The following is a 23737-nucleotide window of genomic DNA, read 5'->3' as shown; positions in this document are numbered from 1 at the left end:
GTGAGCTACCTAGCTCAGCAAGTCATAATAGCAATAGCTGAGGTTAAAAAATAACCAATTGAAATGATTCAGAAGAATCAACTTTCTGAATAAGCAATGATTAGAATTGGATATTCACTTTTCATTTTAAAAACCAAGCTTATGCTGCTGATCAGTCACGCACTAACCCCGAGAAAGGCTCCCAGCTTTGCTCTATATACTGGATCCAAGGCACGCATTGGCCTATTATGAACGTGAATCTAGTCCGACCACGAATCTGGTCCACATTTATAAAACCATCCAATTCTAAAACAATTCAATATGATAACCAATGTAATTCAATAAGCTTAATTATAAACAACATTTATCTTGAAACATAAGGTGATTCACAATACCATGAAGGTATAACAAGGAATTCAAAAAAATTGGCTTTCAATCAAGGAAAGAATCAGAAAGTAGAAGACCAAGGATTCAAGGGTTACAAGGATTGGTTTTCTTTTAAACAAGGAATAAGGGTTGGTATGTCAAACAATTCAATATCAGAAAAACAGTATGTGGTAGATATGTATTTGTGGAGTAGTATTGTATGTGTTTGGCTTGTATCTGAGAATTCAACAATCAATGGTTTAAGAAGAATAAGGCATATGACTCAAGATCAATAAGAATCAGGGTTCAAGGTTAAATAGTTTAAAGCGCTTGCAATATAAAACAAGAGTTATTTTGAATAATAAGAACATGTTATGAGAAAGTTTGAAAATATTTGCAATATATCTTGAAGAAAGGTTCAGAAGTACTTGCCTTATCACCGATGATTTCCAACTTTACTTGTACCCATCCAACATTTTTACTTTTCCATGACTTTCCTTCTTTTTCTATGTCTTGCTTCTATTCATCGATCACTTGCTTTCTTTTTCTACACTTCAGTTCTATTTATTGATCACTGGCTTTCTTTTCTACGCCTCGCTTACTCTGTTAGGCACCACAAGTATCTATCAATACTCAATCTCATATCATTCTAATCGTCACATAGACGTCATAAACTTTTATCTACCCTTCGTTTTACCCAAATTCGATTTACGGATTGTAAGTTATGACTAAATCAGTCAAACAATAACCACATAGGCATATAACACATCAATCAGATAACACGTAGCATATAGCATCCAGGATATTCGATCAAAATAATTTTTTCAAAGAAGATTCGGAGTTAAAATGATTTTCCAAGTATTTAATAAGAATTTTTGAACATTTTTCGGAATTAAAACAGGTCTCTGAATCATTTTATAATTAAATAACAGGGTTCGAACACCAGAATCTGACTTTAAAATAATTTAATACAAATTTTCAAGCTTTAGAAATAATTTTAAATAATATTTGAAAGCTCGAAACTATTTTTGAAAATATTTAAATCAAAGTAAATAATTAAATTCAATTAAATAATCAATTAAAATTATTTAATAACTAATTACATTAATTAAACAGTTAATATTTTAATTAATTGACTAATTAAATAATTACTTATCAACTAAAATTAATTATTTAAATAATTAAGATTTATTTTTAACTTAAAAATAATTTTTCAGAAAAGAATTATTGAATTTTCGAATTTTTGAAATAATAAAAATCAATTTTTGAAAATTTTATAAAAAGAAAATATATTTTATGAAAATAATAAATAAGAAATCTGATTTTTAAAATTTTTAAAAACTGAAATCTGAATTTTAAAATATTTTTAAAAAGAATGATAAAAACGTAAATTTTATAAAAATTCGGGGGTTAAACTATAATTGTTACAAAGAGCCCCTACCTCCAACCCTCGCCGGCCGGAACTCCATGGCCGCCGCCATGGAGCTTTTCTGGCGGCCTAAAAATGCACCAGAAACTCACAAAACTTACGGGGAAGAATCCCCAAGCTTCCAGCAACACAACCATCCCGCTATTTTGATCAAACCATCCCTGAATCGTCCAGAATTCTTGAATGAAAATTACGCCGCCGTCGCGCGGCTATTTCCGGTGATGTCGTTGTCGGAACCAAACAAGACAATCAGATACACGAATCACTTCGCTTTTACACGATCTATATGATAGTGTGTTCAATTTTATTCCAGGATTAATAGAACTAAAACCCCTAAAATCAATTAAGAATATTCATATGAACATAAACCCTAATTTGATCAATTCGAAGATCAAACCCCTTTTTCAAAATGTTATTGAACTCCAATTTCATCATATAATATACCAAAATGACCAGGAGAAAATTATCTACATGATTATGCCATCAAATCACACAAACAACATCCAGAACAAAAATTCCTATTATAATCCTTAATTAATTCAAATTCAAATAAATAAGTAAGAAATTAACCTTGATTTTTGCACCAAAAGTGATGGTTGATTCAGAAGGAGTTTTTCAAGAGCTTCGATTTGATATATTGCACGCTTGAATCGGAGTTCGATAACGCTTTCGTTTGTGCGTTTAATTATGAAGAACGCAACGTTTTTAGGGTTTTACTCTTTAAATTCTATATTTTTACTAATCGATTATGATTATACGAATAAAATGAAATAATAAAAGGGCTATATATATTTATGCAATATTGGTTCGTTTTGGATCATTTTGGATCGATAAATTAGTTACTTAGCCGCTAGGTAACTGCAAAAACGATTCAATTGATACCCGTATTGGATAATTATCCAAATCGGGCTTCTAATAAAACACTTTATACTAAAATAATGTAATAATATCCCGTCTTTCGAGAATACGGGTTTCGTTGCTGTATCGAAATGATTATCGTATCGAAAATTGTGCGCCAGGACGCGCACGGGTCAAACCGTAACCCGGATCGAAAAAGTCAAAACACGGAAAATGTCCGGAATTACCATATTAGGTTAGGAAGGAGTTTTCGAAAGAGTTTCGGGTTGTAAAAACGTAAAAACGGTTGAGGTTGGACGATTCCCGGCTTTATAAAATAATTTTGTAATTATTAAGAAAATAATTAATAAATTCATAAATCAATATAAAATCACACAACAATCCAAAAATTACCAGAAAAATACCGTAATTATCTGTATTTTATTCTGGTCATAATAAAATTAACATACTTATACTTTACCACATATAACCATCCACATATCCACACCGATCATCTGATAATTCACAAAAAATTACATAATAATCACATAAATATCATTTATTGATAAAAATAATTACACGCGATATCCCGAATATTACATCCTTCCCCCCTTAAAAGGATTATGTCCTCAGACTCACACTAAGAATCAGATAATGATACGTTCAAGTATTTCACTTTCATTTCCTCAGGTTGATCCCTTAACCTTACAACTTTTCATAAACTTTTACTCGTAGTATCACTCATTACTTAACAGTCTCTTGCTGACATCAAATTCTATTAGTTGCTCATATAACTCAATTCAAGTCTCCATTATATATATAACGGAGCTCAATTATTCTTCCTGAGAATACCCGTATAAACAACGTATGAACCTGCTATACGTGTGGCGGGGAAGCCAACTCACTTACACCTATCTTGTTTATTTCACTGTTTCAAAAGGATCTTCATAATGCATATTAATTAACTTTTCTTTCTAATTCTAGTAATTCATGCTCATGAACGTTTGTAATAGTTACTGGTTGTTGAACCTCATTCCCACATATTTCTTTGTTCAATTAACCTAGTTTGTAATCTCTTCCAATCGCATTCGAGGCTCTTTAATCGTTCTCTTAATCTTTATGTCCATCTGCGAATGATTTACTGAGACTATGGCGTATTTGATTCCTGACGTTCTCGAAAATATATCAGGATTAAGAATTAATGGGAAAATCTTGACTGGATATGATTGCCGCACAAACTTATCACCATATCTTATTTTCCTTGAATCACAATCAAGTATATTTATCGAGCGAAAATCTCTTACTATTTTAGAAGAAAATATACTAATGTGGAGGCATCACCAACATATTCTAACCCATATTATCATTTATTTTGGTTCTTAGAAGTTCTCATACGAAAGTGACTGCAATGCTTTCCTTGACGTCTAGTCACATGTAACTTTTATTCTTTCTTTGTGCCATACTATCAAAAAGTCTTCTTTGACACCTATGTCTCATATCATATTCTCGGAGTAGCTTGAATCCCTTGAGTTATCGTAGCCAAATTTCTATCTTTCAGTTCCGCCTTACTTAATGCCCGTTCATCTAGGAGTGGTATATATTATTCTGCTTCGACATAATTCATCGTATTCTAAAAACTTTTGTCAAATCTCAAATCAAATAATTTTGATAATTTATAATCAATTTCTAAATCTGATAACGTACCACCATTTCTTCAAGCAGCAACTAACCCACTTATTGGACACCCTGTTTATTAATAACAGAGAATGATTTAGGTTTGGGATAACCTATCAATAATGATGCAATTTACGCTTTCCTCACCTTGGGTTCTCAGGTGACTTCACTACGACGTGTCCTGGAAAAATGTATCCATCTAGTCTTTGATGTCCTGCCTTAATTCTTGGGCAGGTATAACATTTACTTACATGTTTTCCCCCCATTTTCTCCTCATATCTGGTCACTATATATTTTCTTTTAGCCCTTGGTACTTGATCGTACTCCTGGATGCATTCCCTATCTCAACTTATAAATGTTTCCTAAATTTTTCATTTTACTTATGTCCCACGTAATTCCCATATCTTAACTATATCCTGGCGTCTTATAAGGTTTCTTTATCATCCTTTTGATTCCACTTCCTTTCCTATTTCCGTTCATCATTCTCATAGTTCATTCAAAACCAAACTCTTGACATTAATACTCATTTTGATGTCATATCAAATTAGATATCAATACGAACTTTGATGCTCACAATATCCCATTCTAAAGTAAACATCAATTATCTATATTAATACCACTTTTGATAATTAACAACAACCTAAGTATCAACATCAATCAGAAATTGAATTAAAATTGTATCTCACATTTTATCCAAAATATAAATACTTGGTAAATCATTTATTGTATGATTATCAAAATAATTTAGAAACAAGACGTCCTTTAATAAACTTTATTGCAGATGATAAAATCTCTTTGATTGTCTAATAAAATCCGTATTGGTGTAGTTATTAATCTCTTTTTTATTCCACCTCCTTTCTTCTTTTCCTTTTTTCCTTCCTTTTGCTCCATCTTAAGTCTTTAGTTCTTGAGAACATTTCTCTCACTTTTCCATTCAAATAACTTTTTATTTCTCTTGTTCATTAAAAATGGCATATTCATTCAAGTAAAGCTTCACACACTTGCAGCAATTTCTGAATTCTACTGGTGTCCTTACCTTCTCCAAATTACTTATTGCTTTGATTTCGGATTTGAAAGTCACATCAAAATTTGACTTAATCTAGTTGGAATCGATTTTCATCTAACTGACCATTAATTGGTAAAATTAACCAATTAACTCACTTAATTGATCAATTACACCAAGTGATGACTAGCTAAATGAAATCAAAGACCAATTATATATAGTCGGATTGGCTGTAACAACCTTTTTTCAAGAGCCGAGATTACAATTATTTGGAGTATCAATATAAATATCAATAACACACGGAAGTATACTTTCTATTTTTAAGAGTAGGGAATTTTTCAAAAATTTGGGCAGCATCTCCTTTATATTATTGACTATTAGTCGGACTCAAGCCGACACCAACAATTAATCAAACAACCAACAATCATCCCACAAGTAAACCAATCAACTTCCACCTTCTAAACTCACCATTTCACCATCACATACCAGCCGGTATAACCCATTTTTTAGTTTAACTTAAGATTATAGCGAACAATTCTTATTATACTATACTTTTTTTCATATCTTCTGATTATAACAAAATATCACTACTGAGTACAATTATAAATTATTCTAGAATTCTTCTAGTTCATGTTTCAATTCCAAGCTCTCTAATTAACTATTTATCCATCCTTGGAAACGTACACTTATTCTTATTTGTTAACTTGTTCAACTTCTGATAACCAGCACGTGGTCTTAACCAATACTATTATAATCTTGTGAAAGAATTCAATTGGTTTTAAAGTATTACTTCTTAAAAATTGTTGCAGTCAAATCACCATACATTCATCTCCCTTTATGTCTTTCCATACTGAACCTTCTTTGCTGACCCAGTTATAAGCATCAAATTTGCCATAACTCACTTACTTGAGTGGAAAAGCCCAACCATCCCTTGATAAACACACTCAAAGTTTATTCGTAACTAGCATTTTTTCGATCTTGAATCTTCATGACAAATATCTCCCACCTGATTGAGGTATGCTTTATCTTTACAATATATTAATCGAGTATCTGGGTATTATTAAGAATTTCTTCATTCGCTTCCGTTGTCCAATCAATCATTTGCCTTATCCGATATACGCATCTTTACTTTCTTATTCCTCTAGTTAATTTAACTTATACGATTCACTAACTACTCCAATTCACACCAAAATCTCATACTTGTAACGTATCATGTATACATATTTCCGCCTCTGATGTGATGTCCTTGCAACAATCCCATTATCGGCATAATGCTTCTTCTCTGCACATAAATGTCCACCATTTATTGGTTTGCAATTATCCATTCTCATCATATAACTCCATTTGCTACACGAGTTCATTTCACGTCCTTTTTAATATATTCAAAGGATAGACCTTATACAAGAAGGAATTTATGTATATGATTCTGTTTGGAAACTTTTTGTAAGGAATAAGTGTACAAGGAAACAATCGAAAAGATCCATGAATCAAGAAATCATAATTGAAGAGGATAGAATGAATGATGATTTGGATATGAGTGAGACAACCATATTTGTACTCAAGATGGCCATTCTTTCATACTATATGGTATACAGCACATGATTAGGTGGCATCCTACCAGACTCTTTATCATTTCGACAAAGCGTCACACCATATAACTGCTTGTCTCAATTAGAAAGCAATATTTTGATGGAGGAATGATTTGAAAGAGATTCAACAATTTACTTGTCACCTTATAGAGCTGATCATGAAAGAAGTTCATACTTTACTCAGGATTCATAAGAATATGTATATATATAGTTATAGAAAAGAATGATATTATTGGTTTCCATCCACATTTCATCTGTTTACAGCTTTAACGCTTGTTCGATCAATAGATCCCATTCCGAGTCAAATATTAACTTTTGAAAGTTCTCTGAAATGCTTTCTTAAATTGATCATTAGAATAATTTCCCATTTATTAGGTCTTGTATCTTTATCGTCGTGCTTCCCAGTTCAATATTTTTATAATTCGACTCTAGTTGCACTCTTACGAGATTTGCAATCATAACTTCAATTTTTGCTTACGCTACTAATCATTCAACATTTCAACTCCTTTGCTAATAACATTCTTCCTTTAGAAAATTCTGGAAATTTTCTCGATCTTCTTTGCTCATACTCGGCTTCTTTTGAATCGACGTATTCTTTGACTCTAATCGTCTCATAAATTGGATGAACAGTTTCTCCGTACATTGGTTCTGTTGTTAAAATTATCAAACAATATTTGCATTCTTCTGCTAGGAACATTCAAATCTTCTCCATAATAGCAGGTCTATTTGGCCTTTTAAATTAACCATACTAACTTCTAGAATAAGTATTCTTCTAGATAATCCAAATCTTATAACAATCGAGAAACTCAAGGAGTAATTAGACAACCAAGTCTTAAAACTTATTTTGTTTAAAGGACTTTTAGAAAAAATTGTTAGGAAAATCTCTTTTGAAAACTGTTTAAAATTTTGAAAATCATACACCTGGTCGTCATTACTATATGAGTTGGTTGTCGTTCATTTCAACCACTACAAAGTATCAAATTGGGAACATAATCAGTTAAAAGCTCATTCATTTCTGTATATCCTCTATCCCTCGTTGGATCCATTTTACCTTCATTGGTCGACAAAAATTCCAATTACCGTTGCGTTTTATTTTATTCATAACTTCACTTGAAGTCTTTCATACCGGTAACACTCCTATCATCATCTCTTACGATTACTGAGTATAAAAAGTCTATCTAGTAATCATTAAATCCATTTTATAAAACAAGGTCGACTAATATCACATCACATTACTACTATATGTATCATGATTGATCATTACATCATAATCAATTCCAAGAAAACTCTCGATATCCAACCTTCTCAAATTCCTTTAAAATCCATCTAGCTCACTTCACAAGATAATCATGGGTGGCATACTTACTAGTAGTTCCATATAACCTGGTAGCGGCTATCTTCCGGAACACACGTGTATCCTCACTCTAGGTCCTTTCTCACATTTCTTAATACCTCGTGTACTCATCATATGTTGTAGCTTTCGAATCCATCTTCATAGGTGTTGTTACTTCATAAGACGAGTTTTAGACTGATGTTATAGAACAAGGTGTAGGGATCATAGAAAAGATGCGCTTACAACTGAATATTTGGAAGAACCAGAATCAGCATGTGGGGGATTCTCGAATAGGTAGCTTCATATCAGGGGGTGAGATATTAGCTTGAAAAGGTGCAACCGTCGGAACAGGAAGTGATATAGCTAACACCAGTGGAAGAGAAGGGCGTGAATCAAATTATGGTCCTCCGACTGAAGGCTCCGAATGATCAGACGATCCCGGGATAAAATAATCTTCCATTGCCGCTATCTGAAAATTGCGTCACCAAATAAGAATCTCAAATCTCATCACGAATCATACCAAAACCTATTATACAGTCACACTCAACCTCTCGACGTTCTATCTTTCTATATCCTAATCATAATCCTAACCCTCTATCCATTCCCGATAATCTAGGCTTATTTCAGTGACTTATAACATGTGGCTCTGATACCAAACCTGTAACGCCCTCCAAACCCGGGTCAGAAGTTTGGCGTTCATAGAACACACCCAATATATAAACCTGTATATTAAATATTATATGCATTGACCCTTCTTTATACAACCACGGATCGCAACAGGTTAAAGTATGAAAATAAGCCACAACCTTAACTTTTATTATATCGTACAAAATCCAAACTAGCTCAACTTACAACTGATAAAGATATCGTTCTTACAATCTTGCATAACTCATCTACAATATAAAGCTCCTGCTAGCTTGATCCAACTTAACCTGGAATCCTAGCTCGCACACTGGATTGGGAATCTTCGTTACCAACAATTTCCTTTTCAACTGTTGAAAATAAAAAAAGGTTTGCAAGAGTGAGCTAACTAGCTCAGCAAGTCATAATAGCAATAATTGAGGTTAAACAATAACCAATTGAAATAATTCAGAAGAATCAACTTTCTGAATAAGCAATGATTAGAATTGGATATTCACTTTTTATATTAAAAACCAAGGTTAGGCTGCTGATCAGTCACGCACTAACCTCGAGCAAGGCTCCCAGCTTTGCTCTATATACTGGATCCAATGCACGCATTGGCCTATTATGACCACGAATCTGGTCCGACCACGAATCTGGTCCGACCACGAATCTGGTCCACATTTATAAAACCATCCAATTCTAAAATAATTCAATATGATAACCAATGTAATTCAATAAGTTGAATCATAAACAACATTTATCTTGAAATATATGGTGATTCACAATACCGTGAAGGTATAACAAGGAATTCAAAAAAAAATTGGCTTTCAATCAAGGAAAGAATCAGAAAGTATAAGACCAAGGGTTCAAGGGTTACAAAGATTTGTCTTCTGTTAAACACGGAATAAGGGTTGGTTTGTCAAGCAATTCAATATCAGAAATCAGTATGTGGTAGATATGTATGTGTGGAGTAGTATCATATGTGTTTGCCTCGTATCTGAGAATTTAACAATCAATGGTTTATAAAGAATAAGGCTTATGACTTAAGATCAATAAGAATCAGGGTTCAAGGTTGAATAGTTTAAAGCGCTTGCAATATAAAACAAGAGTTATTTTGAATAATAACAACATGTTATGAGAAAGTTCGAAAATATTTGCAATATATCTTGAAGAAAGGTTCAGAAGTATTTGCCTTAACACCGATGATTTTCAACTTTACTTGTACCCATCTAACAGTTTTACTTTTCCATCACTTTCCTTCTTTTTCAATGCCTTGCTTCTATTCATCTATTACTTTCTTTCTTTTTCTATACTTCAGTTATATTTACTCATCACTGGCTTTCTTTTCTATGCCTCGCTTACTTAGCTAGGCATCACAAGTATCTATCAATACTCAATCTCATACCATTCTAATCGTCACATAGACGTCATAAGCTTTTATCTATCCTTTATTTTATCCAAATCCGATTTACAGATTAAAAGTTATGACTGAAACAGTCAAACAATAACCACAGAGGCATATAACACATCAATCAAATAGCATGTAGCACATAGCATACAGGATATTCGATCAAAATAAATTTTTCAAAGAAGATTCGGGGTTAAAATGATTTTCCACGTATTTAATACGAATTTTTGAACATTTTTTGAAATTAAAACGGGTCTCCGAATCATTTTATAATTAAATAACAGGGTTCCAACACCTGAATCTGACTTTAAAATAATTTAATACTAATTATCGAGCTTTGGAAATAATTTTAAATAATATTTGAAAGCTCGAAACTATTTTTGGAAATTTTTAAATCAAAGTAAATAATTAAATCCAATTAAATATTCAATTAAAATTAATTAATAACTAATTACATTAATTAATCATTTAATATTTAAATTAATTGACTAATTAAATAATTAATTATCAACTAAAATTAATTAATTAAATAATTTTTCAGAAAAGAATTATTGAATTTTCGAATTTCTAAAATAATAAAACTTAATTTCTGAAAATATTATAAAAAGAAAATATAATTTCCGAAAATAATAAATAAGAAATCTGATTTTTAAAATTTTTAAAAACTGAAATCTGATTTTTAAAAGATTTGAAAACAGAATGATAAAAACGTAAATTTTATAAAAATTTCGGGGGTAACTGTAATTGTTACAATCACCCCCTACCTCCAACCCTCGCCGGTCGGAACTCCATGGCCGCCGCCATGGAGGTTTTCCGGCGGCCTAAAAATGCACCCGAAAGTCACGAAACTTACGGGGGAGAATCCCCAAGCTTCCAGCAACACAGCCATCCCGCTATTTCGATCAAACCATCCCTAAATCGTCCAGAAATCTTGAAAGAAAATTACGCCTCCGCCGCGCGGCTTTTTCCGGCGAAGTTGTTGTCGGAACTAAACAACACAATCAGATACACGAATCACTTCTCTTTTACACGATCTATATGATGGTGTGTTCAATTTTATTCCAAGATTAATAGAACTAAAACCCATAAAATCAATTAAGAATATTCATATGAACATAAACCCTAATTTGATCAATTCGAAGATCAAACCCCTTTTCCTACATGTTATTGAATTTCAATTTCATCATATAATATACCAAAATGATCAGGAGAAAAATATCTACATGATTATGCCATCAAATCACACAAACAACATTAAGAACAAAAATTCCTATTTTAATCCTTAATTAATTCAAATTAAAATAAATAATAAGAAATTAACCTTGACTTCTACACCAAAACTGATGGTTGATTCAGAAGGAGTTTTTCAAGAGGTTCGATTTAACATATTGCACGCTTGAATCGGAGTTCGATAACGCCTTCGTTTGTGCGTTTGATTATGAAGAACGCAACGTTTTTAGGGTGTTTCTCTGTAAATTCTATATTTTTACTGATCGATTATGATTATACGAATAAAATGAAAAAAATGAAAGGGCTATGTCTATTTATAAAATATTTGTTCATTTTGGATCGATAAATTAGTTACTTAGCCGCTAAGTAACTGCAAAAATGATCCGATTTGATACCCGTATTAGATAATTATCCAGACCGGGCTTCTAATAAAAACTTTATATGAAAATAATGTACTAATATCCCGTCTTTCGAGAATACGGGTTTTGTTACTTTATCAAAATGATTATTGTATCGAAAATTATGCGCCGGGACGCACACGGGTCAAACCGTAATCCGGATCGAAAAAGTCAAAACATGAAAAATGTCCGGAATTACCAAATTAGGTTAGGAAGGAGTTTTCGGAAGAGTTTCGGGTTGTAAAAACATAAAAACGGTTGAAGTTGGACGATTCCTGACTTTATAAAATAATTTTGTAATTATTCAGAAAATAATTAATAAATTCATAAATCAATTTAAATCATACAACAGTCCAAAAATTACCAGAAAAATACCGTAATTATCTATTTTTTATTCTGGTCATAATAAAATTAACATACTTATACTTTACCACATATAAGCATCCACATTTCCACACCGATCATCCGATAATTCACCAAAAATCACATAATAATCAAATAAAAATCATTTATTGATAAAAATAATTACACGCGATATCCCGGATATTACAAAAGAAATCTAGCATACCCTATTACGCCTGATGTAAATATTCTCCTAGCAATTATAAATTTAAGAATGGTATTACAATAGTCAAAATTACCAGAGTAGAGAAGAGAGTACCCAATTTTCAGAGAAGTAGACGGAAGAGCATCAAAATTTGTTTTCTTATCCAAGAAACATTTGTTGATGCAGTCAAAGAAGAAATTCCATTCTCTCTGCAATTTTGTCCTTTTCAATTTGCCAATTTTTGTGATTTCACCTTTATAGCTCGGGGTTCTGAGCATATTAAACAACTGCTCAGTTGCATAATTATCAGGAGCACCATCACAAGCAGGCAATCTCAATGCTTGAACCAGAACATCAACATCAACCTCATACCTGTGTCCCTTATATTCAAAAAAGATAGCAGTATTTGTTTCATTAACTAGAGTTGTATTCCATACCTGTATTACAGCCATGTATGATACATTAGTAGGATTTGTGAGAGCATACCCAATTGGACATTGGAGTAAGAAATCATATATATCATGAAAAGATTGGGGAAACTGCTGATGTGTAAGAGGAGCCAAGTAGTTATTGGTTCCAAAAGTGATGCCATGAATAATAGTGGTTTTGCTGAAGAAAGGTGAAATCTCAGAAGATGACATGATGTTTGTAGGCGTTAAGGAAAAATATTTGTTAGATGTGAATAGTGAGGCTGTGTGTATGATGATTTGTGTCACAGAAGTTCTTGAGCAAATATAAGTTTGCAAAGCTTAGTTGTATGTAACACACACGAAGAAGGAAGCTTAGTGAGTTAGACTTCTGAGAGAGGGTAATTACTGAATAATAGGAGTGGATAGTGGAGTAATGTGCGGAATTAGCAACAAAATACGCACAACTCTTTCAATAAATTATTGTGTGAATTTGTTCAACAATTTATCCACTATTAAACAATAATTAAATAAGAAATTCAATTTGCACCACTAAACAATTCAGAAATCAATTTTCAATAATATTCTAAATGAAAACATGCTGACCTGTCGTTAGTATTTGGAACCTCTTATCTGTCAGGATTTGACAACGTCAGGATTTGACGATTCAAATTCATCAGTATTTGTCAAAACAACTCAAGCTTATCAGAAAACCACAATTTTAATCTCAAGAATCATCAAAAGATACATGTTTAGAGATTAACAGGCTACAATTAAGAACAAGCACATGCATACACCTTTCCCACCAAGAATAGATTATTGAGCAGGGTGAAAAACCTGTCATAGATGTCGGAGACTTTTATCAGGTTTGGCCTCAAAATGTTCATATTCTTGAATTAAAACAGCCTTTCTGTTCTTCTTAATGGCCATTGTTCCTTGACATTGAGTTTCAAGGGCATCCCAGATCTCCTTGGCAGTCTTGTAGGCTATAATCCTGTTTGACATCACAGAATCAAGACTGTTATGCAAAATGTTTCTTACCTTTGCATCCTTCAGTACATCAACTTTTTCTTCTGGTGTCCACTCACTCTTTTCCTTCAACTGAAGGTGTTCAGCAATAGTAGAAGTTGCAGGCACCAGTTTTGTTGGAATGTAGGGTCCATCATTGATTACGTCGAGGTAGTCTGGAACTGTAGCTTCCAGGTGCATGAGCATCTTCACCTTCCATGTAGGATATTCAGCCTTTTTCAGAATGGGGATTTTAATACTTTCATACTTGTTCAGAGACATGTTTAGATCGCTTCTAATTCTAAATTTATCAGTTCGCTTTGATACCAATTGTTTCCTAGTAGTAAAATAATTATTTAAGGGGAGTTGGATACAATTGTATAAATGTTTCGAACAAGTATAAAAATATAACAGTTCTTTATATTTATGATAAAAACTGTTACAAACTCTCTCAAGAAATATTGATGTTCTTGAGAGCTTCTAGATCGTACAATACTTGAGTTAATCACTATGTGATGACCTAAATTGTGTTTATATAATACACAACTGCTATAAATCAATCTAAGATATGCATTATCAATAACTAATAAAAAATGATACATATCTTTAACTGAATATACAAAATCCTATTACTCAGAACGTAACAAATATCCATCCCTCAAAATGAGGAACATAATCAATCTTCACAACAGACTGCCTTTAGATGCTGATGATCTACAAATACTAATGATGCATCAAATCCTGACGACACATCAAATACTGATGACATCTAAACACAGTCAGATCCTGAGCTCCTTCTGATCATTGAGAATCAACACGTAACAAATAGACAATATAGAGTTTTAGACGAGAAGTTCGCCGAGTAATTATCATGTAAACGATTAAGTGGTATCTTTTAATTATAGATGTTGGTCGTTCTAGGCGATCAGGACTAGATATTGGATAAATAGTGTAATGGAACAATATTTCTTACCAGGCTTGTAGCAGTCCCAGAAGCAACAAATTAAAGGATTAGTTGAATAGAATAAGGGTGATGTTATCATACAAAATGATGGAATAGTTGTGTTATTGCGAGTATGCGCAAGTTTTCTCTCTATTCTAATTCCTCGATAGTTAAATGTTTTATGTATCAAAATTTTATTTTTTATTATTGTTGTGCAAGACATGCCTGTACAATAACAAGACTAAGTCAAATTGACAACCCCAAGTAAGTTGTATTATAATCTATGTTTTGTATTTTGTATTGTAACATTTAAGTCTGTAAAAATGTACAAGAGCAGACTTCAGTCTTTTTCCAGTAAACAGTATCAAGCCTAAGAATTCTATCTGGAAGAAGATCAAGAAGATCATGCCTCATAAGAATTATGAAGAAGCTTGGAGTTGAATAAATATGTTTTGAGAAAAATACTCACTACAAGAAAAATGTCCACAGTCATCGGTTTCTGACCGATATCTATGTTGTTTTGCAACCGATGTTGATGTCGGTAATGTCTATTCTAGACATGGGTCATACACCGATGTCTTTTACCCCATTAGACATGGATTTCATTCTGAAAAGCCGATGTCTATATGGCCAATTAAACATCACTTTGACCTGATGTCTATATAGGTTGTAAACATTAGTTTGCCCTTACAACTGATTTATATCTTATTAGCAGACATCAATTTTTACACAATAAAACTGATGTATATTTAGTTATTACACTACTTACAAAATCCAAAAATCAAATTACTTTTGGACCAAAATAACAACAAAAAATGAATTCAATATTAATAAAAAATATTCAAATATTATCATTCTCACATTAGTGATTAAAACAAATATGACTTGCATATTCCTATTCTATTAAAACCAAATTGTTATTACATTGAAATTATTCTCGACACTCATCTCTCTCTCAGCTTTCATCTGTTTAATTGCAACTTTATTTCCATCTTTGAGAAGGCCCGGGTACACATGGTTGCTTCCCCCTATTCCTATTAAATTAGAGTTGGAGAACTTGTTTGTTGCAATTTCCAGTTCAGAGTATGAAAATCGTACAAGTGTTCCATATATTGTTCATGTTCTGATCCTAGATAAGAGTGAAGCCTTTTTAAGCATCCTGCGTGACATATGAGATAACGGATTTCTTTAACATTTACATCGTAAAGTGAACACCAAGTTGTAGTTATATAAAATTTAAACATGCATTTCTATAACAATAATATAGAAAATATTACAAATTAAAGACAATATAACAGACAGAGGAGAAAAAACCCAATGTGGGATTCAAAGATAGAAATAATTAAATAAAATAAAGGTTAAGAAGATCAGGGAAAAGATACATAGTGGATGGTGATACATTACCACTTGTTCTGCAATTTTCACATGGCTAAAATTGTATAAACTAACAGCTTTATCTTTTAAAGCAACAAAGGCAAAAGCCATCACAATAAAAGAAAACAAGAGAATAAGCACAAGAAATTTGTTGGACTCTCTTTTTTCTGTAGACTCTGCCTCAAATGTAGACCATGTTGAGTAACAAATTTTTTTTACATAAATTGGGAAAAGGTGCAAAGTTATGGAAACAAATTAATAGAAAAGACTAGATCTAACCGTATCAAACAAGATGATCCCATAAGTGAACAACATTTTAAATATACAGTATCTCTGAAATCTACATAAGCCTTTACTTGTCATAAGGTTATAAAAAGAAACTTAAAAATTTAGCATTTAAGACACTTAAAAATTCAAACCGAAAAAGAAAAATATATTACTTTACTATAAACTTGTTGGAGTCTGGAAAACTATATCATGGAAGAAGCAGGATGGAAAACTCATGCAGTTAAATTCATATTTAAATACGTGTATGAACTACATAAATCCTTATTCCATACAATATTCTCGTGCAGCTGCATTCCGAAAATGAAGCAACTAGAAGGCCTTAAATGTGCATGAACATGCATTTCTAATTCACTAACCACAGTTACTACACATGCCAAACAACTACTGCAACGCATGCCAATGAACTAGAAGCCAAACACAATAAAGAAAAAGAAATGAGAGCTTATAAAAGTTGATAACAGAACTACGTACACTAATAAATATAGAAGGCTGAGACAAGATAAATGATACCTAAATAATCCTACGTGTCACTTGATGAGTGGCATCAGTATCATTTAAACTATATTTCCAACCCATCAAATTAATAGATATTTATTTAAAAGAATTTAATTCTGATTGAGATACTTTATATAGTAATTATAGTAAATATTAAGTAAACATCACAGATGTATTACAACGTTTGCAACAAAAATATGCAGGCTTCTATGCGAATCGTGTCTCTATAAGAAATAAAATATGATTACCTAACATTTGATTATCATCACCAACGACTAATAAATATCACATAATCATTATCGTACCCTGAATTAAATAATGAGTGATTCAAATTCTAATACAGGATTATAAAACAAAATTAAATAAGGAGAGATTGTCTATTAATATTTTATATTGTGTACATATTACAATGGAATACCTAATGAAATGACACCTCACTATTTGAGTTCCACATAATGGTTTTCACAACATAAGCATTTGAAGATTATTCTAAAGTAAGTTGAAGATACTAAACTGTATAGAATATATCATCTGTATGTACAACTACAATAATCTGTAAGAAAAAGGAAATTAAAGCATTTTTCCTAACCATCGACCTATCATTTGGAAAGTAAAAAAGGAAAAAAAACAAGTTTAACTTAGTATTTCCTTCACTTTTATCATCTATGACGGGTATACCTCTAAATGCAAATTAAAATTTGTTATCCCTTATCAGCGCTGGACGACTACTCCAATCATCCTTAACCCTTTGAATGGAACATATATTTCTCAAAACACCATAAAAGAAACTCATAGCTCTTTCTTACCTAAATCCAAATGACAAAAAAGATTACCTTTGTGGGAGGATCATGAACTTTATAACAATCAGGAGTTACAGAAGATAACCACGAACCAGGAAGCAGGTTCTGTACAGAGTAAAACACACATTACTAAATACAAAAATACGAATCAACATTATTTTTTGTTTCCTGCGGCTGCTTTGGGGATTCATTCAACATTTGTATTCTAAATTTGTAACGTGGTTGCGCTGTTTTGGCTAACTTTTTTCTTGAGACACCTTTTTTTAATAAAAAATGACCAAAATAGAGATGTATAACTCACAAGTCATGCATGACAATCATATCTGGCTATTCATGCAACAGATGAACAACACATTGATATTATGCTTCTCTCAAACAAAATAATAAGAGTTATATAGCTGATTATTTGTAGTTATCTTAACATACATAACCAAAACTATTCACCGCAGTCAAACAAACACCTATTTCATTAAAATTAGGAAATCAAACCTGGAGAGGAAGCACCATGAGTGTTAACATCATCTGAGTCCTGTACGTCAAGAGATATGATGCTTAGAGTTCTTGATAAATTAATTTTTATAACAAATACAATACATTACAAGCAGAACCCCAATTTAAAAATTAGGGTTTTGATTTAAAAAATCCCAAATTCAAATATGCTTATAAATGCTAATCTACTATATTTACTCACCGAATTAGAGTTCAAAATGATCAATCCAGCCAAGTCAACCAACTGAACTTATCCAATCATCGAATCGGAGTTTGAAAATATCAAATTGGGATGAGTACTTGAGAGGTAAAAGTCGAGAAAATAAAGGTGAGTAATTGGGTGAGTAGAAGACCATATTTAGGGTCTTTGATGGTGAGATTTTAGAGAGAGAGGGAATCGAGAGAGAGTTGTGAGAGATAGAGAGAAATGATATGAGGTTTTTGTTTATAGTTTTTATTTAATGTATTTGAATATAAAGGGGGAAAAGAAAAATGGTTAGGGAGGGAGTTAAAATTTGGTTAAAGTGAGAAATGAATTGGGAAGGCGCACGTTCAATTTTTATAATTGATCTTAAGACATCGGTTTTCAAATAAACGAGGTCTTAAAAGTAGAAAGACATCGAATAAATGCGGGGTGATATCTATTATGCTTTAGAAATCATTGGCATCAGTGACCGATGTCTAATATGTGATGTCTATTAAAATTTTTCTTGTAGTGACTTTAAGTCAAGATCTCTACAAGTCACATATTAAGTGTTATAGAGAAGTCATTCAAGAACTGCGAATGACTTATCGAGAAGTCAGGAAAAACTACTAGAGAACTCAGAGATATCGACAAGTCAATTTGAAGACATGAAGAATGGAGATATCGACAAGACAATTTGAATACATGAAGAATGGAGATATCGAAAAGTCATTTCTTCACCAGAGAACTCAGTGTTATCGATAAGCCAACTTGTCACTAGAGAACAAAGAGTTATCGATAAATGAAAGTGAAGACATGAACATGAGAGATCTCGACAAGCCAAATTCTCTTATAGAGAACTCAGAGACTTCAATAAGTCAAAAAAACTATAGAGTGATTAGAAATATCGATAAGCTAACATACTTATCGAGATGTCAAGTTCTCTATTTACCAAACTGGAGATCTCGAGGTAAAACTCAAAGTACAAAGTGCAGACCAGTTCAATATCCAAGATTATCAATTAAAAAACAATCTAATCATTTAGATTGACAAGTCTACAAAAGTAGCTTGAAGAGTACAAGATCAAAGGCCAAGATTAATTAGCAAAGTAAAGTCACAGGCGTGCAAGATTAGCAAAGATACACTAAGCAAGAAGTAGAAAGATTTGATTATCCAAAAATAGGGCTTAGTACATGCTAATGCATGTTGTGTAATAACCGGTGTTTACTGTTCTATAAATAAACACTGGATACTTTATTAGTTGTAAGAATTTAGATAAGAAAAATATTGTATTCTCTCAAGGAAGGAGCTAAGCTCTTTATCAACAAAGAGCCTAGAAATTTTGTAGCAAAACATTCTTAATTTTAATATAAAATTAAGTGAGTTTTGAAATATTTGTGTTCACTGTTTTATTTGTCTAAATTCAGTACTAACACATTTTACTACAAGATTTTAATTTACTTTGTTCACCATAAAAAACACTTCAAGAAAAGCAGAAAAACACAAACACACATTCACTCCCCCTGTGTGTGATTCATTATCTAACAAGTGGTATCAGAGCAAAATCTGAAAGTAAACAGATTCAAGATCTTAGAAGAATGAATACACAGAAAATCAGTAACATCAAAATCCCAACTTTTGATAAGACTAACGACACTCTATGGAAGAAGAAAATGTTGTTGTTAATTAGGATGGCCAATCCATTATATATTCAGATTCTCAAGAATGGGCATTTCACTCCTATGGTTAGAGTTGAGGAATCTACAGATGGAGATATGGTCATTTCAGCTCATTATGCTCCTAAAGATCCTTCAGAATACACTGAGCCTGAGAAATAAAAATTCTCCCTAGATAGTGGCTTGCAATTAATCTTGATTGAGTCACTTGACAATGTAATGTGCAATAACATTGTCAACTGTGACACTGCTAAACATATCGGGGAAAAGATAGAGATACTTTGTGAAGGAATAGGGGAAGTTAAATCAAATCAAAGAAGGACACTAATTTCACAGTATGAGGGTTTCATGGCTAAGCCCAAGGAATTACTGATGTGTTTGAAAGGTTTAACAAGTTGATAAATGACTTGCAGCTGAATGCTAAATATTATGAAGCTAAAGAAGTGAATTTGAAGTTTTTGCTCACACTCCCTGATCATTTGGAACATAAAATTTCAGCAATCAGATAAGGAAGAGACTTGAGTAGAATAACTCTGGAAGTTCTATATGTAATCTTAAAAACATATGAATTGGAAATGATTCAAAGAAAATCATTAAGAGCTAGTCAAGGGCATGTTATAGAGGGCTCAAGTACTCTAATTGTCAATAAAATCCAGACCTCTAATGATGAGCCAAGATCCCAAACTCAGTTGTCTCAACAAGTGAGCCAAAAAACAATGATTCACAGGAACAAGTCATACTGGAATTGGAAGAAGATGAGTTCTACACCCTGGATGAACTTGATGAGCTAGATCAGTCAGTGGCCTATTTGGAAAGAAAGTTTTCTAACATTAGAGTAAAGAAGCCAAGATTCTTCAAGGGTAAAGGACAATCATTCAACAAAGACAGCAGCTGGAAAGGAAAAGGGAAGTACACATCTGATAGCAAAAATGGCTACAAAACTGGATCTATTGACAGATAAAAAATAAGGTGCTATAACTGTGATGAGCTAGGCCATTTTGCTACAGAATGCAGGAAACCCAAGAAAGAAAAGATAGACAAAGCTTATCTTGAATTGGAAGCAAAGTACGAAGCTCTTTTGAAGAAAAAGTAAAGCAAAGCCTATATTGCAGAGGGAAAGAGTTGGGATGATTCTGATAATGATGAAGATGATGAAGTTGGACATTATGCACTTATGGCCTTGGAGCAAGGAGAGTCATTGTTGAGTGGCATTTATGACACTTTATAATGCTCTAATAAGATTTGAAGTGATGCATTTGTACTCAAGTTGTTAAGTGTTTTAACGTGTTTTCTAGTATTTTTGCATTTCAGGCATTAATCTGTGAATCAGGTGAATTAGCATTGTTTTGGTGCTAATTTGGTGTCAAAATGGTGTTGGAATAAAATCTCGTGGAAAGCCGGCTCGAAGCAGCAAGGAAAAATATGAAATCTGAGTTTTTCCCAGAAGGACGGCGCGCCCCCGCTGTGATAGCGTGCGGCCGTGTCGGTACGGAAAATAAGAATCCTGATTCTAATTCGATTCTAAGTGGGGAGACTTCCAGATTACAAAGGGCTGCTATATATATTCAAATAAGAACGTTTTCATAGGAGAGACATACCAGAGCGCGAGGAGAGCCGTAAGAAGACCGTTTTTAGCACGATTCAATAAAGGCGAAGAAGATCTTGTTTTTACTTTTGAATCTTTGTTTTAAGTTATATTTGAATGCTAGTTTTCTTACTTGTGAACCTTTACTCTTGTTTGCACTTGGTTTTATTTATTCGGTATAAAGACTACATTTGTTATAACATGCTTTCATCAGAACCCACATTGATGATGAGTCTGATCATGGACTAATCATTATCGTGGGGTTTTAGCGGATTTCTTTATGGATTTGTTTAGTTAAATTATTTTGATACCTTAGTATGTGGTGATTGATTGATATCCTAGTATTGGTTGTGCGTATTCGTCTTATGAGCGTCGCGAACTTATAAGATAGTGTGTTAATTCTTAATGAAGCGACAGTGAATTTAAGGATTTAGAACTTGCCATGCTAGCATAGGTTCATGTGTTATTGTTATGCATGATTCGCATGTAATTTTAACAATCTTACTTGTCCTGTGTAATCAAGATAGATAACTTGTGCTTAAACCGTTACGTTGTCTAATTCTATAGACATATAGGGTCTCAATATAATTGGTGTCTATTCAGGTTCAATCTCTTTTGTGAATGTCTGGTAGTATGGTACTCGTGCAATGAAAGTTGGCGCTTATCAGTTTCGTGTTGTCTGATTAGTGTCATCACCATTGGATGCTAAGGTTGAGAACAATAAGGCTATTGAATGAAGTATTTAATGACGTTAGAATCCCATGTTTGTCATATATATTAATTTAATCAATCTTATTCTCGTAGTTATAATAGTTAGCGTAATTCTTAGTTATAAACAACCTCAATTTGTTATCATCTTAGCATTGAATAATAACCATACATTGTTGCTTAAGTGCGTGAATTAAATAGTTAACCCATACAGTCTCTGTGGGAATGAACTAGAAAAGATTCTATACTACTTGCGAACACGTATACTTGCGTGTATTATTACCGCGTATTTAGCGACTAACAAGTTTTTGGCGCCGCTGCCGGGGACTGCAGTGTTAATTTATAGTTTATGTGTTTTCCATCAGTGGTCGTTAAAGTTCATTGACTTGGACATTATTACTTATTTGTTCCTTGTTTTATTTCAGGTACTCTAGCGAGGGTGTATGCATACATTTTCGCTTACTCATAAGAGAACACTGGATAAAGCCGAGGAAGAACTTGTGGTAGTTCGTAAGGAAGTTTTCAAGGAAGAAAAGAAGGTAGAAGAAGAAGAGAAAGTCGAAGAACCAGCTTTATTAGAGATGGATGATCAAGCGGAAAATCCGAAGGCTTTTATGGACTATTCTCATCCTAAGATTAATGACATTCAGTCAAGCATCATCAGACCAGCCATCTGGGCTAACACTTTTGAGATCAAGTCAAGCACAATTCAGATGATACAGAACTGAGTTCAGTTTGGGGGTTCTCCAACTGAAGACCCCAACATGCATATTAGGGATTTCATCGAGATCTGCGACACCTTCAAGTTTAATAATGTGACTGAAGACGCTATCAAGCTGCCACTCTTCCCATTCTCTCTAAAGGACAAGGATAAGTGTTGGTTACACTCTCTACCAGCAGGGTCTATCACTACTTGGGAGGATCTTGCACAAAAGTTTCTCACTAAATTCTTCCCTATGACGAAGACTGCTGCAATCAGGAATGCTCTTACTCAGTTTGCTTAGCAAACTGGAGAATCTCTGTGTAAGGCTTGGGATCGATATAAGGAGATGCTAACGAAGTGCCCAAACCATGGCATGCCTGATTGGATAATTATCAATTGTTTCTACAATGGATTGGGTGCTACTTCTAGACCCTTGCTTGAGGCAGCATCAGGACGAGCCTTGTGGGCTAAAAGCTACGATGAAGTTTATGAACTTATTGAATTGATGGCTGCTAATGAGTACCAGAATCCTTCCCAGAGGCTGACTCAGGGAAAAGTCGCAGGAATTCCGGAGTTGGACGCATCAACTGCTATCGCTGCCTAACTTAAGGATTTGACGATGAAGGTGGACACTTTGGCTAATTATGGAGTCAATCAAAT

The 23737-nt window shown here is 33.0% G+C and overlaps 1 non-coding gene across 1 annotated transcript; it reads right to left on the bottom strand.

The window, feature by feature from the left end:
- Window positions 1–23345: 23345 nt before the first annotated feature.
- On the bottom strand, window positions 23346–23452 carry LOC141681251 (small nucleolar RNA R71). Its single transcript, XR_012558692.1, has one exon. It is a non-coding gene; the product is annotated as a small nucleolar RNA R71 (small nucleolar RNA).
- Window positions 23453–23737: the final 285 nt, after the last annotated feature.

This window comes from Apium graveolens, chromosome 8 (assembly GCF_009905375.1).
Source record: "Apium graveolens cultivar Ventura chromosome 8, ASM990537v1, whole genome shotgun sequence".
Taxonomy (NCBI): domain Eukaryota; kingdom Viridiplantae; phylum Streptophyta; class Magnoliopsida; order Apiales; family Apiaceae; genus Apium; species Apium graveolens.
Note: the sequence above shows the minus strand (reverse complement) of the source record. Positions and strands in the feature narration are given on the sequence as shown.